This window comes from Bactrocera latifrons, unplaced genomic scaffold (genome assembly GCF_001853355.1).
Source record: "Bactrocera latifrons isolate USDA-ARS-PBARC rearing strain unplaced genomic scaffold, ASM185335v1 scaffold_707, whole genome shotgun sequence".
Taxonomy (NCBI): domain Eukaryota; kingdom Metazoa; phylum Arthropoda; class Insecta; order Diptera; family Tephritidae; genus Bactrocera; species Bactrocera latifrons.
Genome location: NW_017537387.1, coordinates 79,975 through 93,907, shown reverse-complemented (window position 1 = coordinate 93,907; position 13,933 = coordinate 79,975).

Here is a 13,933-nt window from a genome sequence, read left to right as displayed (position 1 = left end):
AGTATGAGTTGTGTGATGAATGTTGCATTGTGTGCTGAATGTGGTGTGTCGTGATGCAGTTTGTGTTGAGGGGCGAGATGCCATGAAGTCGCATAAACAGTTAAAGAACGACATAATTTTGTCAGATCAAAAAGACTTTGCACAAATTGTGTGTCAATGCTCATACATATACAAATTTTATAAGCATATTTAAATGCGCATATGCTCAACTTATTCCAAAGAAGCGCTTACACAAAAAAACACGGGTTTAATTGTAAAAACAAATCCCGAAATCCACAATTCTAAAAATTGCCAATAGACACCATGTTGCTCAAAGGCACAAAAAGCTCAAATGCTGCAAGGCGAAACACAAAGTGAACTAGCTACATGTTGAGAAAAAATCAAAACAATACTTTAATTCACAATTAAAGAAATTTAGATAAGGAAACTTCCCCCAATATTAAATAAAACTCTAGAAGATCAGTATTTTAAAGGCTTCTTTAAAGCCACAAATCGATCAAATATTTGCCGATACGTCGTACAACTACCACTAGAGCCACAATTTTCCAATACTCAAAAAAGAGTTACATCTGACAGTCCCTATATTAAAATCATATAAAACTTTTCGGCCCTGCAGAATGGCTTTCGCCAATAACGACAAAAAGTGCTCCTCACATTGGTGATTAATGGGAATCCAAGAATTAATTAGTTATGAAGAATTCTCAACTACGAGTCTACTACACTACTACTTACATCAAATTCCAGTTTATATTAAAACCAAAATCGCTTCTTACAGCTACTATTCTGCGACCTCGGCCACTCCACCAAGAGTACGAGTATACAGTTTTTAACAGTTTTACTGCAAGCTTCTCTGGCATTATTTAGCCATATGCGTTCTCGAAGAAGCGCAACCAACGCTTTTGTCCCAGCATGGTGATTTCGTAAATGCAAGAACCGTAAATATTTTATAACGAAATTCGAACCTTTATTTTATAAAAACGTAAATTTTTGACATCATATGGAGGAGGCGCATTTAATAGGTGACCTCCTAATTTTGATAAATTTGGATTAAATTGAATGAAAGCGAATTATCCGAGTACTCCTTCCAAAAAGGGGTTGAGTTTTTGCAAGTTTGCTGTTAGGGTGGTACCTTAATGCAATTTTTCAAATTAAAAAACTCAAGTTTAACTCATCTGATTGCAGATCGTGTCCCATGGAGAATTTTATTGGTCGTCTGACCCATCGTAATATATTATATGTATACGCGACCACACGAAGTGATGTTTTTTTAGAAGAGAATTTTTCAATAAGGTCCAATATTGAATTTTTCTCAGTGGTCGAAATTAGTGTAAATGTATTTTTCTCTTCTCTAATGTTTCGCCTTCTGGAGGAACTGTGGACCGTCCATATCGAATTATTCAAATCGTCCACTTACAATTCGAGACACTTGATCCGCAAGATTTTGTTTCGTTGGCACATGTCGAAAATGCACTTAGTGGCTCGCAGATCATTAAAACTGTCATCTGAAACAAATCAAAAAAAATCATCTTTCGGCAACCAATGGCTTCCTAACGTTTTAGTGGAATTTTTGTCATTAAAGTCTGATGACTTTGTAGTGCAACCATTGTCGAAAAATTTATGGKGGGGTGGTTCGAAAACCATTTCGTTAAGGTGAATCCGGTCGAGTTTAATGTTTTAATTATCTCACTTCTCAAAAGATCTAGAGAATTTTAGATCGTGTTAATAAGTCATCAACATGAAAGTATCTTTGATGGCCAACGAACCGAGTGGAAATTTCATTGTATCGGTCCCACTGAGCATTTGCGAGAAATTGAGTAGACGCAGTGCCGTAAGTTACAGTATTAAGACAAAAAATTTTAATTTGCTCAGAATAATGCTCTCTCCATACAATACATAAGCTTACAATTTCTGTATTTTTCATACATAACTATTTGAGGGAACATTTTAGTAATGACCGCTTTTAGTGCATACTAATGTAAGCGAAAACAAAGAAGAGTTAAGTATAACTCTTCATGGATGTTTGGACCTACCATCAAAAGGTCAATCAACGCTATTTGAATCGAAGTGAAGATCGGCATCAAAGACAATACGTAATTTGGTTATTGTTCTCTCAGGCCTTAAAACGCATTGATGCGGAATGAGGTGACCCAGTGTTTTATATTCATTCATAAAGTCCAGATACATTTTACGAAGTTCTCGATCTTTTAATGTCCTTCTCTCCAGTACCTGAAACCACCGAACTGTGGTTTCACAGGAGTGAGCGAGTATCTTTTAATCTCCCCAAGGCCAAAATTTTTGGATTACTTAATCTATTGACGTAAAGTCTTCATCCGCTTGGCATAGTGTGCTAAGTAATCTGGGAGGATAGATTAAATTGCTGGCGTATTTGCCAGATACAATCCATCTTAAAAGGGTTTTCTGAAGTTTTGGTTGGTTAGGACCATTTTTAATTTGACCAACACCTAAAATATCGAAAAATGTTTCAGCACCAAATAGTATTTTCACTTTTTTAGATTTGTAGGATTCTGGATCCGCCATTTCAATATCGTGCGGAATTTTCCTGCCACTAACATTGATGTTATGGTCCGCATGATTTGCCGAAATACATCGCATTACCCAGAATTCAGCCGAAAATTCATAGTTATTTAACCGCGACTTGACAAACGCGCTTAGTTTTGATCCCATTTTTGTATTGGAATTGCCAATTCCTATTGAGCTTAATATTCTGTACTGACATCGAATTCTCAACTTCTGTGCCAAGTCCTCCGTCATAAAGTTGACCTGGGAGCCTGAGTCCAACCAAGGTCTAGCAGTAAGGTAATCTCCACAGCTGGTCCTCGCTAAAATTACTGCCGTTGCCAACATTACCCGATCCCGCATACTCGCTGCATGCATGGCATGTGTGGTGGATGGTTGCGGATAAGATACAACGGGGAAGGAAACCGGATACTGGTGCAATAATGTGTGATGGGATCGATTGCATACACGACATCGATCCGCTCAGTATTTGGATACGGTATGCTTCTAACGCAAACAATTTATGCATAATGGCACCGATTTCACGAACTCCTGTCCATATGTTGTCAATTCCCATGACTCGCACTACTTGTTARTATGGGCTTCGACCTTCAGTAYGTTCTCCTTCGTTGAAAGCTGCTGGTATCTTCGATTTATTGTTTTTTCACAATCTTTCCACACTGACAGCTTGTCATAATCCAGCTGTTCTTCCTATTTGGATAGGATGGCAGAGTCAACCTTTATCATAACAATGTGTTGGATTATTGCGTTCGTTATTTGTTTTTCAGCGCACAGCGATAGCAATGAATCTTATACCCCTGACACTTCGTCAATCATTGAAGGCAATGAAGGCGCGGATGGCTTTGGGATGGTTGGCAGCTCAAAAAGTTTTGAAATTGTATTGAAAAATATCAAACATTTATTATCATAAACTTTTTTTGAGACTTGCCCACGCTTTGGGACAAATTTCATCTGATACTTTAACTATGATGCTTTAACTGTTTCCAAAGCCCTTCCAAATAGACAACTTACCAAACGGTTAAGTTTTTCTATATCTGGGACATTTGAATCGTTATGAACCAAGCTTTCAAACAAACTCATAAAATTTTTAAATTCTGAATATTCTTCTCCTTGAATTTCGGCAAATTCATTTTAAAAAGCCTTGAGCTATGAGAAGCTACAAAAGTTGTTTCGGCAAGTGATGCTTTATTTTTAGCTGAAATTGACTTTATTATGGCCTTCATTTCATTGGCTTTTCGTTAATTTTTCACTATGTGAGTTTATTATGTCGAGACAACATTCCAATTCGATTTTAACTAAAGACATAGTCTTTTCTAGAAAGCGCGTTTTGATGCGCAAAATATTACTTTTCGCAACCACTGTTTGACGTCTTAACGACTTCAAGTCTGAAAACTCTTTATTTGGAGAGAGGTTTGCGAAAGTTGGCTTTGGCTTGCTCAATTTGTTTTGGTTGAATTAAACTTCATGAAAAAATTAAAAAATTATTTGGCACAGAATTTTTGAATATTGACAATCAACTAGCGAAAACGATAAATGTCGATTCCCAAATAACGAAGAGCTAAATCGAAAAATACGTAAAATGAGCAATAGCACAATGAAAGTACTTTAATCGGAAAAAAATATCCGAGGTCAAAATCGCTATCATTCATACTTCTCGATATATTCGGCTTTTTAAGTAAGGCTGTTGGGAATTTTCAAAGATTTTTTATTACATACCATCCATGAAAATTCTATGAAGCCCTACTGAAAAATTTTAATATCTCGAGAAGTGTTAATGATAGCGATTTTGACCTCGGACCTTTTTTGTAGCAAATAAAATTTCTAACAAGYCTGTTTTGAACTTTTTTTTATAGCTCTTGTCATTTACGAGATATATATAAAATAATGCAAATATTGTTGAAAAAATAGGTTTAAAACACCGTTTTACGTCGCCGTTGTGAGTTTCAATAATGTCGCAATGGAACCTTTGTAGAAGGTTCAGGTCTGAGGAATATGTGTCTAAAGCAAAGCGATGCTATAAAATGTCTCTGAGCTATAGAAATTTAAAATTCAAAAATCAGGATTGTCGTAAATTTTCAATGGAAAACTTTTACATGCCTTGGTACAGTGCTTAATGTTAATATTAAGGGCTCACATTTTCAGGAAAATTTCCTTTTTTTAGGGTATTTCCAAAGAAATTTCATGATGGGATTGAAAAAAATTAACAGTTAAAAAAAACCCTAATATGTATGTACCCTAAATACAATACAATACAAGAAAACCAATGTAATACAAAGTGAAAAGGGAGAGCCAAAAACTGAAAGAGCACTTTGTTTTGTTGCAGTTTCTTTTTTTGCACTGTTTGCCGGCGCTTACGTCCCTTTGGCACAGTCAGCGGCAGCTCATTCCCACGACGGCTCAACAGCAGCAGCAGATCGATGGCGGCAGCAGCTTGATACACCAGCGACCTTATGGCAGCAGCGGAGTGATGGCAGCGAAGTGGTGTTTTTGACGTAGCAAAACTGTAACGTTTGTTTTGTAACGGCACTGGAAGCAGTAAATTATAGTGGTACTTCACTTCACGGCATGAGAAACGGTATTTTGTAGCGGCACTTCACAGTTAAATCTTAATTTTTCGTCATACGGCACTTTTTAAGCAATTAAATTATTATTTTTCGGTTGTCACTTTTAGCCGAGACTATTTCCAACACGGATACGGTACGATAAATAGTTAGTCAGTTTCTTCACAAACGTACATATACTTGTATATACATATATATTTCACATATTATATATGTCCTCCAGTCCAAGCCCACAATTTACTTGGCCAAAAAGGCCGAAATCAAAACGATTTGACAGGCACTTGGTCAATAAAAAAATAATTTATTAAAACGAAAGTAAAATATGTACTAAGTTCACGCACTTAGCCTCTGCTCGGGCGCCATGCAACATTTCAAGCGTTTTTGAGATGCGGAAAGATAACTTCGGAATGCGCAAATGTCTCGAGAAAGTTTAAATATTCCGTTAAATGAAAAAAACGTCCGGTCGATTTTACGTTCTTCACACAATAGAATTCTCTATTCCATTTAATAGAATTGCTTAGTCTAAATCTTAAAACTAACGGCAGAGAAAGTATATCATAGATAAGGTTCAAGATTAKGGATATTTCACTTTTGGGATATTTACTGTTTTGGATGAGCGTGTTTCACCACATTRAACCTCAGGGGACACGAAATTAGCAGAATTGAATGTAAACAAATTTGAARGAACCRTACGCATAATGTTTTTAAATTTRTRTTCACACAACTTTGTATGTAAATGTGTACACTTATTGCTTCATACGAAATCTYTGTTGTCATGGGCAACCAATGGCCGAAGCTCACGTTTTGTCAAAGAGTCAATCGTCGAAGAGCTGACGTGACAACAAAGCGGTTGAAAATCCGAGCTGTGCCGAAAAAAACAAACGAACGAACGCCGATTGTCACGATTCCCTTTGCCGCTGTACCTGATTCGCCTACAAGCCAGCGTAAACATATATGTATATGTTTGTATGAGCTTGCATACATATCGACACAGATTTTTGCGAACCGCGGAAAAATATTTTAGAGTTGTAAAATATTTTAAATCAACGAGAACTATGTTGCCACTTTTTTCTGAACTTTGCGGGGCTGACACTTTCTTCTTCACACTTCTTTTAGAAGAAACATCAGAAATTGTTCAATTTATAACTTTTAGGTGGTGCCAACGTCGCGAAAAGACACTTGGGGTCAAAGGCTTGTTTGGGAAGATGTTATGGTATCTGCTTTTATGAATGAAGCAAGTTTGCTTGCTGAAAGTGCGCTTGCGTTAGTTAACAAACTGTTGTTTGTCCCGAGTAAAAGAAATTATATTTATTTGGGCAGTACACTTATTTTCGTGTTGCCTGCTTTATTCATAATTTCTTACTGACTACATTTCATAATCTTAGTGCTCTTTATATTTAAACAAATGTTTGCTTACTTGATAGAATAAAGATAGTTTTATTATGCTTATCAGTTTTTCGTTAAGGAATTCTGTATGTTTTATTTATAAAGCCGGATTTTTATTGTTTATCTTCAGCGTCGCTAACTCCCCTCCTTCTTAAAATAGAGCGTCCTCGCTGCCATGCTGCTAATTGCTGTTATTGTAAGCGGCTCATTTCGATCTCAAATAACTCATTGACCATATATAGTATAGGCCTATTATTCCAAGAATGCTCATAATCTGTCAAGACGTGATCGTTTTTTGTGATTTGGAGTGGAGCGTTATTTTCATGAATTGTGCTAATTTATCGTTTAATATTTTGATAGTACAATTATAAGAAWTTTCTGATTTACAAATATACTGAAAAAATCTTACATTTTGAAACATTTTGATAATTATTGCATTTTGCTACCTTAGGATCTAAATTAATTTTACCATGCTTTTGTGGTAAAGGGTATAAATTAAATAGTCTACAGTTAGTTTCGAGTATAAAATTATAATTATATCCTATGAATCAGAGTATTCCAATATATTAATTAGTACAAAATCCAACTACTCATAGTTTATTAATTCATGAACATCATTCAAATTAAGTGTGGCAGAGTAAATTTTTTTATTTTTTTATTAATAGTATTAGTTATTGTTTGTAACTCATAAATTTCTACTATTATTAAATTCTCATTTACTGCTTTAGGATAGAGAGTTTTAAGAATTCTTTCAAACCGTGAATTAATGCTCTTTTGTTTGTTATTATTTTCTATTAGCATATTAATTGAAGTTTTTATTTCGATAAGGTCATGAATTTTTAATATTTCTATTTTATTAATTCATATTTTTGTTTCGGGCTGTTTTTGTAAATTATAAGAAGATCTCATTATGTCTTCATAGGGCGCAAGTATTTTTGMTAAATTTGAAATATGATATAAAAAGGAACTATTTTCATATATGTATACGGGGTCAGTTTCTACGAGAACATTTTTTTTGTTATTTAAAAAAGTAAAAAGAAAATTATTCCGTGCATGTATTTATTCTTATGTTATCCTTATGGATAAATAAAATAAATAAAATTTGATCTTCCSGTGCTGAATTATTCTGGTCTGCTAAAACTTTCGCAATTTCAATAATTGTAATGTGCGTACGCTCAACTAGTCCGTTTGTAGTAGAATGGAACGCTGGCGTTTTTGTGTGCGTTATTTGTAATCGTTTATAAATTTGTTGTGCACATATGCTTGTAAATGATATATCGTTATCAGTCATTAAAAATTTTGCGTTTGGGTATATTTGTGAAAGAATCTCGTCGACATATGTATTTATATGTATCTTTCCTTGAAGGTATTTGTCTAGAGTAGCGAAGTTTTGAGTATTTGTCTTTCGAGCTAATGTATATGTTATCGCTCATGTAGAACAAGTCTTGTACTTTTTTTTACAAGCKTTACGCATGTTTGGCCAGGAATATTTTACGGAAATTTCCTGTGCATTATATTTAGGAAACTTATATCTCGGTAGTTGGGCCAGATTCTGGGGCCTCCCATTTTGTGGATTTGGCATAGCATACTTAAATTCCAATCGTTGGGCATGCTTTGTCCGACCATATTTTACAAAGAAACTGATGCATGCTCCTTATCAGTTCTTCGCCGCCGTGTTTGAATAGCTCGGCCGGCAAACCATCGACCCCCGCCGCTTTCTTGTTCTTCATCGATTGGGGAATCGGGTTCGCCGTATCCTGGCGTTGTGCGTTCACTCCCATTCAGCAGGCTGGAGAAGTGTTCCCTTCATAATTTAAGTATGCTCTGGGCATCGGTGACTAGATCACCTTTGGGGGTTCTACAAGTGTATGCTCCAGTCTTGAAACCTTCTGTAAGCCGCCGGATTTTTTCGTAGAATTTTCGAGCATTACCCCTGTCGACCTTTCTTTTTCTGTCTGCAAATACGTCTTGCTTCCCTCTTAAACTCTCGGTATCTATCCCATCCCGCACGTGTTGTGGTCGATCGTACCGTTGCGAGGTAGGCAGCCTGTTTTCTCTCCGTTGCGACACGGCACTCCTCGTCGTACCAGCTGTTCTTTTGCACTTTCCGAAAACCAATGGTTTCGGTTGAAGCTGTACGTAAGGAGTTTGAAATGCCGACCCACAGTTCCCTTATACCGAGTTGTTGACGAGTGCTCTCAGAGAGCAGGAGTGCAAGCCAAGTAGAAAATCGTTCGGTTGTCTGTTGTGATTGCAGCTTCTCGACGTCGAACCTTCTTTGTGTTTGATGGTGCGCGTCTTTTGCTGCACAGAGGCGGGTGCAAATCTTGGCTGCAACAAGATAGTGGTCCGAGTCGATGTTAGGAGCTCGGAGCGCACACATCTAAAACACTGGAGACGTTCATCCGTCTAACACAACATGATCGATCTGGTTGGTGGTTTTTCGATCCGGAGGCAGCTAGGTAGCTTGATGAATCTTCTTATGCTGGAATCTAGTACTACAGATAACCATATTTCGGGCCCCGGCGAAGTCGATCAGCTTCAACCCATTTGGAGATGTTTCTTCGTGGAGGCTGAATTTACCGACTGTAGTGCCAAAGATACCTTCTTTGCCCACCCTGGCGTTAAAGTCGCCAAGCAAGATTTTGACATCGTGGCGGGGCAGCTCTCATAAGTGCGTTCTAAGCAGTCATAAAAGGCATCTTTGGTCACATCGTCCTTCTCTTCCGTCGGAGCGTGTTCGCAAATCAYCGGAGTGAATAATAGTACTCGGCGAAGGAGTCTCTCCACCACACCAAACTTGCGCTCCCTTATATGGCCACTGTAGTAAATTCCACAAGGACCTACTCGTCTATGTCCTTGTCCCACCCATCGCATTTCTTGGACGGCGGTGACGTCAGCCTTCATTTTTACGAGGACATCAACCAGCTGAGMAGCAGCACTTTCCTAATTTAGGGACCCGACATTCCAGGTACATGCCCTTAATTCGTAGTCCTTATTTCGTTTGCCATGGTCGTCGTCAAAAGTGGGGTCTCTCAGCCGACGCTGTTGTTGCGTTTTCATTGGGGGTGTTTTTTTACGTGGCGAGTCCCAAACCCAGCTCACAACCCTATGCAGGGGATGCTTCGCCTTCTCACTTTAGCTCGCCTTCAAACGGATGTTCTTAGGCTACCCAGAGGATACTTGGTCAAGGACCGGAAGTGAGCTCCTTGAGTCATATGTAAAAGAATCATTTCTGGCCCCTCAAAAGCGAAAGGTGATTAGAGAACTTTCCTCACTTGCGTGAACTTCTACACATGACTCCATCCTCCCCTAACCCAAACTCCTAACACTCTAGCTAAATTAAGAAAGCTAGAACCCTGATCACAAACAAAATGGCGTGGATTAAGATCTATGTTTTGTAGCTGGGTAATGGCCTCAAAAATATATTTTTTGGCTACATCACCTTTACAGGAACCATGGACAGTAAACTACGATACGATGTGAGAGCAAAGTGTTCCACCAATACCTTGGACCATCAGAGTCATCGCACCATCACCTATTCTACAAGTGCGATTTTCATCACCGTAATCCTCAGCTCCTACAATTTTATCAAATTTAGATAAATATTGTATATGACTCTTAAGTGACTCTTCGTCACTTTTCGTCACACAAAATAGACACGAATTTTTGTTTCTGACTAAATCCTCGACTTCTCAACTCTAAACATCGAATACTACTGCTATTACATCCTTAATCGCGGGGCCATTCCGAAACAAACTCGTCCAGAGTTCTCTCATCTGGAAACCTACGGATTGGCTTAAGGTGTCTGTAAGCTGAAGGTGATAAGAAGTATACACCTAAAGCCAGTGTTTTAAAATAGCTGTCGTATCTACGACAATTGTGATTTCGGTTGCAGTTTTTTATACTATTGCGCACTATGGCGCTTATCTGTGGAGGAAAATTACTATTAAAGTGATCTATTAAATCGAAACCTTCCTTTTTCTCCTTTAATTCCTTCTTTATTATTTTATATTCCTTTGCTAAATCTTCTACCTGATATTTTAAGTAATTAATTTCCCTTTCCTTTTCTTCTAACTTATTTTTCAAACATAAATTTTCCTGCACCAACTTTTGTTCCCTAAAAGCTCTCTATACTAAACTTAAATTTGTTTGACTTCCTATTTCCCTGGCTATCCTATTAGCTATCCCTAAAAGCCCTACTTCTACCTGGATTTCTTTTGTCACGGATGCTAATAGCACCAATTATTACCGTTATCAAGCAATCCTGATTATTTTGAAAAGAAAAATCTTCTGTTCCCATTTCAATTATTGAATTGGGGCTCAAAACATTTTTATAATTAAAACTAAGTTCCGGTGCACTTGGAAAATGCGTGTCCGGAATAGTATTAAGCCTCAGCTTTTTTTTTTCAGCTTCATACTAAAAGAAAAGTGCCGATCACAGGCAAACAGATGCTTAATTTTGGTGTCTCCTACATTCAAACGACTCACGCAAATTAAATATCTAATAAAATAAAAAATAATAAAAACTTTACTGAACATAAACTTACATTTTCTTTCAAAACTCTGTCCATCTTCCTTTCCATATTATCAACTCTTGAAGACAATTCTGGTAGTTGGGGGAAATAGTTTTTAACATGTTAACAACATCTGAAAAAGGTGTAAACATAGTAAAGTAAAAAAATTTAAGAATTGCATCTAAACAACAGGCAAGTTGTTTCCTTGGTCTTTGAAAAGCTTGCCTCTGAGTTGTAGCAACCAAAAATCTAAATTAAAAAATAAAAATTTRGCAGCATCATAATATAATACCGTCGGGACAATGCAATAATTACAGTGAAAAATACTAATTTGAAAATTCATGAAATAGATGATGTAAAATGGAATTAGAAGAAACTTGCCCTCATGTGGAATAGAAAAATATTTATAAACTACATCGTCTTTTTCTATTTTAAGCAAATGTGGGTCCAATTTATTCGCCAACAAAATACCTAAACCAGATGACGATTTCAATGGTTGTTGAAGGTAGTTTTCAACACCCAAGAAACAATGTGCCGATAAAATAGCGATACCAGATTCCTCTGTCATGCCTGTAACTTTTATGGGGCCTAATTTTTGACTAAAACAATAGGAGTCTTTTTCTTTTATAAAATCTATATTAAACGAATTAATTATGAATATTTTATTGCAAGTAAATTCCAAATATAATTTAAGGCTTGAATGTAATTGCTGCAGGATTTTATTTGGCTTATTTATAAGTTTTTTTAAATATTGCATGTGATTTTCAAACTTGTAAGCGGAAAAGTTATCTAGAGGACCATATCGCTTGGTACAGTCATTTCCAAATAAATCAATGAATTCTTCCAAGATTTGTTGGGCAACATTTTCTTCAGTGCTATAAGACTTCATGCATGATGCGTGCGTGCAATAAGATGAAATGCAAGTGAAGGTCACCATACCATATATACAATAAGAATTACCTGTCGCTTTCCATTTGCTGATTTCATCTAAACTTCTACATATTCGACCGAACTCTGAAGGAACTAAATTGGAAAGAAATATTATTTTTTCGTTAACTTTGCTTACGTTTATATTGCCTTTTTTAATCAGCAATTGAAGGAACTTTTTACATACACCAAGATCTACAAATTTCCTGACTCTAAAATGCTTTCTTTAAATTTAAAAGGATTAATGTGATCTGTCACTTCTATTTTTAAAATATTGATCAGTTATTAAATGTTTTATTTGTTTTGAAAAAAAAACTCTCCTTTCTGTATAGTCACCCACTTGATCACATTTAGAACAACTACTTTTTCCGGTGTGCGACTGCACACTTGTAATAAAAGCTCGAGCGGGAGCATCGCAGCAAAACAAACGAGAATCAAATTTCTTCTTTACAGGATAAGTACCAACCTGAAGACCATTTTTGTTTAATAGTTATTTCTTCACAAAATTCTGCTCCAAGGTTTTTCTGTTCCAGAAAAGCACGCAATTATAAACGGCAATTCGTTTGGAAAATTAACTATCGATGCTAGAATAGGCCACAACACTTTATTCGAATTCTTGAATAATTTGAGGCCGTCTATTCCCACATCAAGCACAATATTATGTTCATTTTCAAGTTGAGGAAATGAATTTTTCTCAAAATGATTTTGAATTCCTCTATATAAAAAAAGATCCACTTGGAATCGTTGAATATTTACTTTTTTTCGGCTAGTACCTAGGAGACTTTTAGCCGTTAGAGGAAAATCTGTGCAACCTATTTTTCGGAACGTTTGCGGTTACTGTATTATGGGATACCCTATTTCTTTAACCCCAAGCTTTTAATACTAAACTCAATGAGTTATTTTCTATCACTTTTAAAATTTCACTATCACTATTATTCTTATCACTAACATAGCTATCACTGCAATTTGAAGAAAAATCAAGAAGCTTAGTGATACATCAGGACCACAATTAAAATTTACATCTTTTTCACAAATTTAGATGCACTTAGATTAAAAGTTTTTCCCGGCTCATATATGCACTGAATGTATTTTTCTTCATACTGAATTATTATTTTCTCTACTCACCCTTTTTCCAAATATTTTAGACACAAAACGTTCACAAATGTTTACGAAACACATAGAATAGATTTAAATAGACATTTTGAATAATTTTGCATAAATATGCACATTCACAAATGTGCACAATTCTCAATTATCGACGCGTTTGTAACTGATTTTTTTCTTCTTCGAATTCAATTTGTCACAACGAACAAGCAAACGGTCACGGTATCATGCTGTACGCTTTCACATCCATCATTTTCAATTAGCGGTGACAGCCAAAAGATTTGTTTGTCTTCTTTTGTTGTATTTTTGCTTAACATCTGTTGAGTGAAGAGCTTATAATATAAAACAAACAAAAGGCACAATAGATTGACTTCTTACTCATTTCAAAGATTTGTTAGGGAGTGATAGTGACAAGTAAAAATTGTGTAAATGTATTGGAGTTTCGATCACGCAAGTTTTTCTGGGTACCTAATTATACGGTTTAGTCATATACTTACCAATATTTATTAGACATACATATTTAGAAACATATATACGAGTATATACATACCGTCACACATGTATGTTGAGTGCAAAAGTTAAATACCTGCAAATCTCATCTCTATTTCACCATTTTATCCAACTCTGCTTCGTCATTTACTCAAACCGCGATTACAACAGGAAATTTTATTTACATAAATTGCATGCCTACATAGTATATACCACATTTACATAGGGACAATTATTTTTTTTTTTTTATTTTATTTTATAAAAGCTTACATAATAATACAATTATTATACAAACTTAAGAAAATACGCAGCACTAGCATCATGGGCTATCGGCCGACTGGTTATATTATATGCGTCGAAGAAGGTCGCTGTCTTTCAAAAAGTTGTAGATTTTCGAAATGTTGTTGTTTG